This window comes from Neopsephotus bourkii, unplaced genomic scaffold (assembly GCF_033783945.1).
Source record: "Neopsephotus bourkii isolate Nb327-2 ecotype Australia unplaced genomic scaffold, CSIRO-AGI_Nbou_v1 NB_542, whole genome shotgun sequence".
Taxonomy (NCBI): domain Eukaryota; kingdom Metazoa; phylum Chordata; class Aves; order Psittaciformes; family Psittacidae; genus Neopsephotus; species Neopsephotus bourkii.
The window spans coordinates 161,242-173,595 of NW_026901043.1; positions in this window are offsets into that span (position 1 = coordinate 161,242).

Sequence of the window (12,354 nt, forward strand, 5' to 3'; positions counted from 1 at the left end):
GCTTTAAGCTCCCTTTCACCACAAACCCGTCTGGGATTCTCTGATCCTTTACGGGGTGCAGCCTCTCTGGTTTGGTCCTACCCTGTGCAGCGTGGCCAGGCAGCCACAAGAGGGCGCAGGCAGACCAGGCAGGAACTGTCTTCCCTCCCTATCCACCCTGCAAGAATGGAGCAGCTCCGTGGTCCTGCTTCGCTTCTGCTCCTTCTGTAGAGGCATCAGACCCGCTGACCTGTCTTCTGCAGCCTCTTAATACGTGTGTTTCTGCAGCCTGCCTCCACTGCTGGCAAACGAAACTGATCTTAGATGGGCGCTGTTTTCCTTAGGTATCTGGACAATGTGTCTGTGATGTGGAAAGGATTTGGATTTCTTTAAGGGCTTCTTGGATAAGCCAGAGGAACATTAAAAAGCAATGGCCAGGTAAGGGATTGTGAATGTTTTCCTCTCTGAGTCTTTAGGTGTAGTGTCCTCACTGGAGTCAGTCGGGATTGCTGTTAGGAAACTTTCCTGTGGCTGGGAGCTGAACCATGAGGTTGGCTCCTAAGCTTCTATGGTCTAAGCAGACATCACCCTGTCACATATCCCTACTGCCCACCTCTTCCACCAGGGCCTCCCTGCTGTTTTACCTCTAGGAAATAAACCATGGTCCAGTTGCCAGACCCTCCTCATGTCCATTGAAGAGGGCCTTTGGGTCCTCTTGTATGTGCTGCTGTACGAGCAGCATTCCTCCTTGTGCCTGTTTCCCTCACAGTGTAGGGCCTGCCAGCCTGTCCTGAGCCAAAAAAGAGCTTCAAAGAGCTTCAAACAACATTGTAATGTGTTTAACTTGCTTGAAACACAACAAGCAAAACCTTTTGAGAAGAATTTGCTTCTCTTCCTCTCTTCTTCCTATATCCCTTTCTCTGCCATAAAGTCTAAAGGTGATTTTACATCACGTCTGGAGTTCTGTGCCCATAAACCAGCCTTTGTGCAATCCCCCTTGCGTTCTCAGGCTCTGTAAGCATAACAGCCTGTGTGTGTGACCTTGACCTCTTTTTGGAGCTGATAAGGGAAAGGGCAAATGAGAGCAGAGGGCCTGTTTGCCCTGGAGATGCTCTAGTAACTGCTAACTGTAGGGCCAGGCAAGGCTGTGCTGTGTAGGACAGTGCTCCTCAGGCATCCCTGTGATAATTCATGCAGAGAGGCTTGGCCAACTTGAGAAATGATGGTTTGCAGTAGTACTATAGGTGCACCAGGACAAATGTACTTACAGCTGGATTGTATATCCATTGTGCCACCAGCATCTTCATGAGCAGCTTCTGCTGCTTGTTAGTGTTGTCAGTAACCAAATTGGCAGGATATGAGGCATTTTGGCTTGGCACCAAAACACAAATAGCCTGGCAGTTAGAGCAAAAGGAACCAGAGATCTTCCTGTGGCTGTTTCCTGCACCAGTTCTAGTGTAAATTATTCTGGTGGGTGCCAGTTCAGCTGCCTGTCTTGGAGCTTCAATTCTCCTATCCATTAAACTGGGAGATGATTAGTTTCCACCATGAGATGGATATTTGGGGCCCACCACTTCAGCTCTAGTAGGACTGATAAGGTGTGTGTGTACCTGATATATTTGTTCTACCTGTATGTGGGGCTCTGAGCATTTGTGAGTGTATTCATAGCTGGGAGGATAAGGGTCTGCAGGTCCAGGATGAGGCTTCTTGACCTGGACTGCAAAGGAGTTTGCATTTGGAAGAGAAAAGGGGTGTTTCATATCTCTGGAGGTTAGTATTGTGCACAGTGAGGTGCTTTTAGATACTTAGATGTTAATACATGCTTAATGCAGAATCTAGGAGTTTTGAAAAGCAAGAAGAGAGAAACCAGCATAAGGGATGTAGAGATCTGGTAGCTCATGGCAATTCCTGGGTTTGCTGGTCCTGTCCTTTACCCTACCCTCAAAGTTACTCCAGGTTTGCACAGGTCTGTAAATCAGGCTGTCGTTGCACAGTTGGTCAGCCCGTCCCCACATGCAGAGAGATGGGTGTTTCCAGGAACCAGCAAGTGAAACACTTCTGTTTGCTTCAGGTGCAGTCAGGGAAAAGGTAAAATGTAAGCAGATGGCTTCAAAAGAGTCAGCTATTTCAAAGCTTTCATGATAACTAATAACCTTCCTTTATGGTGAATCTACCAAACCAGGGAGGATTACTGCAGCTCTGTGTCAGCTATGGGGAAATTCCATTCATTTCGGACATTCAAGGAGCATGGCCCTACCAGGAAGAAGTCAATGTCCTGGCACAACTATAAACATGCACGTGGCACTGAGGGCTTGTCAGCCCTGCCAAGGTAGACATTCCTTATAGGAGCAGTCCCTGTGGTGCCACCGGTGCTGGAAGCCAAGAGATCAGTATTGCTGTTTATCATGTCAATATGTCCATGTTTGTGCAAGGGTTATGGGGCTAAGATGGAAGCTTGACCTTAGCCAACCTGTTAAGGCAGATGGACTTTGTGCTGGTTTGCATAACATCTGCAGGACCGTCAGAAGCCAGAACAAGTCCCCAGTGGGAGTAATTCCTATTTGTAAGAGTGAAGTTGGATAGCAAGATGCCTTCCTGCATGCTCTGTGGCTGGAATCGAATCCGGTTCAGCAGTGTCAGGGGAGAGGCTGCTGCTCAAGCTTTCCATTTAATTCCAGATGTCCCTGCTCACTGCAGGGGGGTTGGACTAGAAGGTCCCTTCCAACCCAAGCTATTCCATGATTCAAGAAAGAAATCCCTGGGCAATTATACGCTTATACACCCATCCCTCACATATCTTTTAGTTCAACAGTGATTTTTTGGTCTGGGATCTCCTAACCCCTTCTTGGATTCTTTCTGTGTCTTCACACAGGCAGGCTGTTATCTGTTCTTACCATGTTGAGATGCAGCTTCTGCTGATGGCTGTAGCTTTCTTAGATTCTTGTTTGTGCTTCTTGTGCACTAGTTTATCACCAGAGCATGGGACACTGAAGTCTTAGACCTAGGATAAACACAATTTAGCAACAACTGAAACATCAGTGTGTTAACAACGTTCTTCTCCCACTGAAGACAAACAAGAGCACCTCAGTAGCTTATAGGAAAATTACTATGAAAACTAACTCTATTCCAGCCAAAAGCATGTCTGGGTGAAAGTCACAGCTTAGGGCCTAAGGCTTCAGTAGATTTAGCTGCTTATTCTAAGCAAGTAAAGCTGAGCAAACAGTACATTATACTGTAACTCTAAGTGACTCAAACTATTTAAACCTACTTATTTAAGCTAAATAACAAATATCTCTCAAGGAACAGTGAAATAGAATTATTTAAGTTAGAAAAGACTTTCAAGAACATCAAGTCCAACCATAAAGCTAACATTGCCAAGGCCACCACTAAGCCATGTCCCTAAGTGCCACATCTACGTGTCTTTTACAGATCTCCAGGGATGGTGACTCCACCACTTCCCAGGGCAGCCTGTTCCAGTGCTTGGTAACCAATGCTACAGCTACTGTTTGACCTAGCACTTGCTGCTGGAGTGACTAGATCAAGCAGAAGGTTCCAGTGTGTCGTTACTGACTTTGTGGTGAGGTTGACAGGGCTCAGTGGACAGTGAGGTCCCGTACAGAAGGGCTGATATATGCCACAGGGACATGTGGTAAAGCAGCTGCAAAGCCTGTGCACTCTGGAGCTTGGAAAGCAGAAAAGGATCTTCAGCATCCTCTTCACTGCAAGTGTACAAAGAGATCAACCCCTCCTTACTGATCAAGTAATAGTATATTCGATGTGTGAAATTATGCCTCTTGTAGGTGAAGATATGGGACTGAACTGCACAGGAAAAGCTGATTACTTGATACCTGTGTGGTTACTGAAGTTATCTGTAGGATGGAAGTGGTTCACAGCAATTTGTGCAGGAGTAGTAGTCAGCCCTAAAACAGATTTTTAGGTGGGACTCTTTCAGAGGGAGCTGTGAAAAGGAAGCTGAAATAGAAGCTGGAGGTGGTCCCTAGAAAGCTTGGCAGTGAGAACTCTAGCACTTGTTCCTGTGCTCCTTAGAGAGCTTTCAGTGATCTCCATGTGGGCACACAGAACCTCATGGGCTTTTTAACTCAATGTACAGCACTGGAGACTTTGTTATGCTTCTACTTGAGTTCTGGGCCTGCAGGTTTTCCTCTGGCAGATGTAGACATGGTATTTACTTAAGGACAGCTCTTTGCCCTTAATTCCCCTGGCTCACTGTGCTAATTCTGCTCTGTTAATCACCTTAGTAGCCAGTTAAGGTGCCTCATGCCAACAGACACGTAAGTTAGTCACGGTTGAAAGACACCTTTGCTCTTTCTGCATCAGAATTGCAGCGGGGGCTGGAAGAGGTGACTTGTCCATTGCCTTTGATGACCTTACCCTTTGTCAGGCCACCTCCTAAATGTCAGTGGGTGAGGATGATAAGGAATGAGGCATTAATCCAGCTTTCAGTGAAATTGGTGATGGTGCAGTGAGCTTGACAAATGTTTCAGGGGCAATTGCAGCAGGACCCACTGGTCTCAGAAGTGGATGACGGGAGTGCTTTTGGACAGGTAAAGTGTTAGGACTACCCAAAAAGCTTGACAGCTTGACATAGAACCGTAGAATGGGTTGGGTTGGAAAGGACCTTAAGATCATCCAGTTCCAACCCCTGCTATGGGCAGTGACACCTCGCAACTAGACCATGTCACCCAAGGCTCTGTCCAACCTGGACTTGAACACTGCCAGGGATGGAGCATTTACAGAAGCTTTGAGCAACCCATTCCAGTGCCTCATCACCCTCACAGTAAAGAACTTCTTCACTAAGTTAGCATCAAGCTTAAAGACTCTTTTACACTAGGAAAACTAACAGAAGAGACACGAGGACCAAATCTGTTCAATAACACTGAAATGATATACAAGGGCCTGAGAGAAGACATCATGTTTACTGGTTAGGTTGTCTTTTCAGCCCCCCTATTCTTCTGACCAGACCATTGTATATCCATGGGTTTAGTGATACTTCACTCCTGGTTTGCAAAGGGATTCCTGATGTGACAACTAATTTAGACATATCAGACACTACTACAAGCTCTTTAAACCCTCAGTGTCTCTGTGAAGTCTTGAAAGCTTCCCTGTGGCTCATAGTCCTCTGATTGTTTTGGCTTGGGCTGGTGCTGCTGGGTCCATGACTGAGCGATGCGATAAAGCTTCCTTCCTTGTAGCTGATGGTTCTTTCGTTTCACATGCAATGCAAACATCACAGGATGTTTGCACAGAGGGAAGAAAACTCCAGGGGTAATTGAGTCCTGCTCGTCGCTGGGTTACACTCGTGTTAGGTCAGGCTAGTCAATGCTTTATCCAACTGAGGTTTAAAAACCTAGGAGTAATGTTGATGTTGTCAGGGGCACTGTCACTACCTTCTCTTCATTATGCTGATTCTAAAGGGCTAGCTTTACACATTGAAAATACACACGTATCTTAAACCCTCTTTCTGCAGCATGTGCACTACCACTCTGTGATTTATCTTAGCACATCTGTGGGAACCTTTCTGAGGTGCATTTACAAAATATTTAATAGATACCTGAAAACTGTCCTTTTCTGTTTAGAGATGGTCCCAGAAACACTGCAGAAAGGAAATTGCTTCTTAAGCTCTATCCATTTGTGTGGATATTTGTGTGTGATTCATTTGTGCATCACAGAGCAGACTGATGCAACGTCTCTTTGCTTCTTATATATGGATAGAGACAGAAATGTTCATAGAACCATAGAATGGTTTGGCTTGGAAGGGTCCTTTAAAGATCATCTAGTTCCTGACTTGCCCAAGGTGAGAGACAGAATCTCATTCAAGCCCAGACATTTTGTTATGAGGCAAATCGTTGATTTTTTGCAAGGATGTGGAAGAAGTCATGGAGCTGGAATGCTGCAATGAACATTGGAGCTCTGAAGTCATCCTTGCCCTCTAGTGATGTTGGATTGCATTTCAGTTACGTACCTTTACCAAATCAGATGTTTAATTATAGCATGTTGTGAGCTTCAGCGTTTGTATCATATATCTCTCATCAGGAGACAAGAATGAGCAAGGGATTGGGATTGGGATTGGATTTGGGAGCAGCACCTTTATTTCTGTTCACGTTTTATTCCCCCCTCCGCAGATGATAGTGAAGAATAGGCTTTGCTGCTTAGGTTCATTTAGGATCATGAGTATGGCCTAAAGGTCTGTTGTCTTAAAGGGTGATCATATCAACTCAGAGTGATTTATCTTGAGATGCTTATAGGACCAGCCAGAAGAAACCACCTGAGATGCTGTTGGTTTCTCCAGCTGAGAAATCAACAGCATCTTTTGCAGATTCAAAAACCAAATTTTCAGGTTCATCAGGCATCCTTATGCAAGGATTATTATTTTTACATATACAGTTTTCCTAGACTAACCCTAATGGTAATATCAATATAATTACTCTGCTAAGCACATTCTGGTCTCACCTGATACTTTTACATCTTCATGAGTAGTGTCTCCCCAGCTCACTCACACATCTCTTCACCAGAGGTGCTTTCCTGATCTGGGATGATGTTTGGCACAGAAAGGACCTGAAACAATTTCAGAAGCTGCTATAGAAGACTTCTGTCAGAAGGGCAATGAAATGGCATAGACAAGGGCAGACATGAAACCCATGGAGGCTCCCAGTGAAGTAGGGTGATTTGGGTTGGACCCAAAGAATAGCAAGCATTCTTTATAATTAGAACCATGCATGTTGGCTTTGGCTTTGTACGGGTTGCTACAGAAATAAGGTGAGGGAGGGAATCACAGAAGAGAAAATGCAGTTTGGTTCCTATGTTTTACATAAAGGAGGTCACTGCTTAATGCAAGGAAGCTGAAGAAGAAGTGAATCAAATGAATGAGACAAGTCAAGAAGCCTCACCCATTTCAACTGGGCTGTGTGCAATCACAAGCAATTATTGAGATTCATCTTCTCATTGTCATATACTAACCCAGAACCTGGCCAGTAAGTTGCATAGCTGTCTAATTGTGCTAAAGAACTGATGCTTCAGGCAAGGGTGGCTCTTCCATGGGAGGGTCCTTCTCACTGACATTTTCCCACTCATTTCCTGAGGGCCTTGAACTTCTTTGACTTGATTGAGTAGCCTGTGCTTGACATTCAAGCATCAGTTGTTAGCAGTGGGTGGAAGAGCTCTGTTACAAAACCCAGGGTATTTAGGAAAACAGTCATCATTTGCAGCAGTGGAGCTCAGTTGCAACCAGGCAACTTCCACAGGGGTTAGAAAGCATCCTGAGCACTGGATGCCTTCATCTTTTGGTGGCTTGAAGGTAGCCCCACGCTATAAAACCCCACTTTCCTCCAAACTGACTGGCTATTTCTGATCAAGAAAAGCAGCAGAAGTTATTGTAAGCTTCTTGTAAGTATTTCTCCAACAAAACTGGGCTTCCCACCAGACAGCTGGAGCTGGGAACACGTGCTGTCTAATTCTGAAGCATGACGGATGGTTTTGTCTCTCTGGGGTGCTAGGAAAGGCATTTTGATAGAGATAAAAGCTGTAGTCCAGGACTTGTTCAGCAGCTAAAGAAGGCTTTGAGTCTAATGCCTATTTGCCTCCTCTCACAGAGACTAGAAAAAGCATTGATTGAAGGTAAAAAGTATACACATATTAATTTTATGATTTGATTTTACATAGCTGTCAACACATAGCCCTCATTATCGTAAAAGTCAATTTGTCATCAATAACCCATAATCCACAATCCATTTGCACCATGCTATTGCAGGAAACAACCTTAACATTGCATGCACATTACAAATTGGCTTGCATATCATAGGATAGTATCTCAGATACAAGGCTTTTCTTCATTTCATCTTGCTGGTCACAGCTGGGTGTTTCTGGTTTGCTTTTGCTGGAATGCATTTTAGGAGCTGTTTCCCTTGCCAACAGGCTTTCCATCCCTGTTCCCATTGCCAGTAGTCCTAACCCTAGTTCTTAGCAAAGGGTTGAATGTTCTTCTGTGAGCTGGAGTGGCTTCGTGAAGAGAACTCATTGAAGAAAATGCACTGTTTAATAATGAAGTGCTCACAACCAGGTTTTTGTTTGTTAATATAATAGATATGCCATGGCAATAATAATTGTACTGACACTTTGTGTTATATTTATAGGGAAAAGAGAAGTAGATGGTGAATATATTGAAGCTGCTCTTGTGGATCAGTGAACTTTTGGACTATTATCACTGCATTTTCCCACAAACCCACATCAAAATGGATTTATGCTTCTCTTGTGAGACCTCATTTGGAGTTCTGTGTACAGTGCTGGCGTCATCAACACAAGAAGGACATGGAGCTGTTGGAACAAGTCCAGAGGAGGCCACGAGGATGATCAGGGGCTGGAGCAGCTCCTGTATGAAGACAGACTGAGAAAGTTGGGGCTGTTCAACCTGGAGAAGAGAAGCTGCATGGAGACCTCAGAGCAGCCTTCCAGTATTTGAAGGGGGCCTATAGGGATGCTGGGGAAGGACTCTTCATTAGGACTGCAGTGATAGGACAAGGGGTGATGGGTTAAAACTCAAACAGGGGAAATTCAGGTTAGATATAAGGAAGAAGTTCTTTACTGTGAAGGTGGTGAGGCATTGGAATGGGTTGCCCAAGGAAGCTGTGAGTGCCCCATCCCTGGCAGTGTTCAAGTCCACGTTGGACAGAGCCTTGGGTGACATGGTTTAGTGTGAGGTGTGCCTGTCCATGGCAGGGGGGTTGGAACTGGATGATCTTAAGGTCTTTTCTAACCCAAACCATTCTGTGATTCTATTATTCTGTATCTTTATTAAGGATTGCAGAAGACTGGATGTAGATTAAACCTTTGTTATGAATCATATTATCAGAGTGCACTGCTGTTGCTCAAAGAAACAAGGTGAATTTAGGCAATTCAGGGACCAGTCCATAATCCATGGAGAAAAGATTCCTGTGTAGAAAAGATAAATCCCCTACACTGTAGCCCCAGTAGCATAGTTATACTCAGACTCAGTAGAATCCTCACTCTGAATCAGGAACTAAATGAGTTTATCCTGTAGCTCTCATTGGGGTAATGATTTTCATATTGTTTCTAGTCAGTGTTTAGGAAATAAAGCCCACACCTGTCCTAATTCTGTCAACAAATGAAACGTGAAAATTATGACTTCTGTACACAAGAGACCTCTTCATAATCGTCTCCTCCTCCCTGTCTCATTCATCAGCAAAAGGCTGAGCAGCAGCATAAACTTCATGCTCTTTGAAAGGCTTCTTACCACCTTTTTGAATGGGCTCTGTAATGTCCTTCTCTTCTTTTCCCTCTCTTCTTACCATCTCTTCTTTCCCCCCTCTTGTCTTCCTTTTGATAATGGCATAGTAAGAATCCCATAAAACATTCCTCATGTGTCTTGTTTGACATTCCTGGCTGAGCTCCTGGCTTTGATGGTGACTCCCCCCAGCTGAATCACTGCATTCTTGTCGTGGGGATGGTGGGGCTTCTAAAAACACACACTTTCAGTAGAAAGTGGCTGCAGATTGTCAACCCAGTGATGTATCTGGGGGTCATGGAGGATCTTAGTATCTTCTTTCCTGGGTTCAGAGGGAAATTAAACCTTACTATGCTTGAATGGTAAAATTTCCATGATGCTGAAAGTGCTGTGTTTCTTGCCACCCCTGTGTTTAATAGATCTATCCCAGGACAGTGCTAGGGTTGCTGTTGGGGGAATGGTTCACCTCCTGGCTTGCTTTTGAATTCTGGACTTCTGTATTATTCCCTTTATACTATTTATATCATTGTTTTCAAGCAGATGATGATTCTGTGTCTGGAAATGTGAATGGAATATTTGCCTTACAAGAGGCTCGCACCTTCACCCATGCCCTACCCTGTAGAAACTGCAGGAGAGAGGGACAATATAAGCAGGATGCACTATGGAAATGTTTCTCTGTTGTACTTGAGGTATTCAGACTGATTTTTCAAGCTGCCCAATAAGATATATGATAATAGAGCACAAATACTGAGCTAAAAGCTGAGGTTGCAAGGAGGGAGTTTGTGACAACATATTCTTGCACTACCTAGGTAAAAACTGCATGCATGATCACTGTGAGCATGTTTCATATCACATTGGTGCCACATACTAGGTATGCTGTGAAACATACAGTTTCCCAAGGCAACTGGAATTGGGCCATTGCAGGGTAAGTAAGACAGATGGGCTTCTTAAATCAATATTGCTCATGGATGAAGGCTTCTTTATAGATCTTGCCAATCATAAATCTCTATTTTTTAGGCCATTAACTAGCTTAAAATAGAGCTGGAACTGATCAGCTCAATGCTTGGCATATGATTAACATAAGAATATTTCGTGCATTTTATGTTGATTTCATGCCTTAGATTCCTTACTATACATCCATTTCCTTTCTTACATTCCTAGCATCTGTGTGCTAATTTCAAGGGAGGGAAGGAACTGAAAAGGCTTCATTTCAATTAGCCCATAAAAAGTTGCTCCTTGCTCCCCTTCAGGCCATGATGACTTTGGGATGCTCAGAGGTTCTGGGAAGAGCTGCACTTCCAGGGAAGGAGGCCAGGTGATATATCAACTTGTAACAGCTGATTTTTGTATAAGAGTTCCCCGTGTTTGTATTAGGAGAATGTATTTAGTCTGGGATCAAATGAAAGACCTCATAACAGGACCAGATAGGGTCATTTTCTGTTGAGTTCTATGACTTCTCATTGCATGCTTTCGGTGCAGGATGAGTTTACCTATGAAGCAATTAATGTGTACTCTGGGAAACTGTAGCATTGATTTAAATGACAGATAAGCACAGCTTGGCCTTTCCCCGACTATCATTCTGTCTCGTGACCTAGGAGAGCCTCCGTGCTTCCTACTCACAGCATCGCTCCGTTGTTGTTTGCTCCCCCAGTGATACGGTTCAAATGGGTTTATTTGCAAGAACTAACAGTCTCTCACTTGTGTTAAAGCCTCTGGGCTGACCTAAAGCCCTCTGGTGGTGGTGACCTAAAGCTCATTGATGCTGTTGACCTGGAGCCCACTGGAGATGTTGACCTAAAGCTGGCTGAAGCATTGGATCAAGTTGTTGGTTAGAAAAACTGCTTACCAAACCTCTGATAGAGCTAGGAATGGGCAGAAAATTGAGCTTTAGACAAATTGTAAGATGTTTCTATGGAAGGTTTCATATCAGTTTTGTTCTCAGTTGCCTCCCCAAATGGCCTGGAGACAGAGTGTGAATGGCTGAGCAGATCTTTTTATTACTGGGATCTCCTTTCCTTTGGTGCTTGTTCATACAAGATGAGGGTAAACAGTGTTATTGCTCCTGGGCTGTGTGAAGGCTGATAAAGAAATCTATCTGTGCTATAAAAGTCAGTGTTATAAAAGTAATATAATTAATTTCACCCTGTGAAGTAGAAAAAGGACTTTCCACAATCACTAACTGACAGCTCCTCAATAAAAACCCCTAGTTAGGAAACCAAGGGAAACCACAATCAGCAAATCTGATCCCAATTCCTTTTCTAGGGATTGCTTCCACAGTGTTCTTATAGTTCTTGGTCTGGGATCTGATTTTGAACTGATTAATATAGCAATTATAAGACTAGAGCTGAAACTCAGACTTGAATCACTCTTTATGCCAAATCCTACCTTGACCCTTTAAGAATTCTGAATTTGAGCATAGTATCTTGATCTCAGGGCCAGGCCTGCATGGTGAAAAACACCCTAGAGATGTCCTAGCTAGCTTAGTTGGCTTCTCCATGCTACCTTCTAGTGGGTTTATATTGCAGAAGGTGCTCCAAAAAGAAACAGGTTCTTAAAGCACTGCAGTGATGCTGGATGTGACTGGAAAAACCATGTAAATCATTTTTATGGTCAACAAATAGTTATGATTTTATTGAGCAGTAGAATACACAAGAAAAAAAATTGTTCTTTTTGAGTTACTTATTTCTTTTTAAGAATTAAATAATTAGGAGCTGTCCTATAAGGAATGTGGGGCTGATGTTTTAACAATTCATAGAACACATTTGAAATGTTAGGGCTTTGTTAGGAAGGCTTCCTTGGGAAGGCATCTACTAGAAGAGCCCATGGCTAGGATGTTGCAGCTTGTTACAGAAAGAAAACGATGTCTTTGTCTTTAATGATGACCTAAAATCCAGCTGGCGTGATCAGCCCCAGTAGAAAGGAGTGATGGTGCCTGGAGATACGTCCTGATGAGGCTCTGCTGGTGCTCTGAGCCTCCCAAGCCCTGTTTCAGTAAGTAAGTTGGGATCTCGGACTCCTCAAATCCATGCTTAAAGGAAATAAACTGTGAGTGCCCTCATTCCCATTGTGCCTCTGCCTGGAAACACAGGGCTAGATTTCTAGTTAGCTCACAAAGC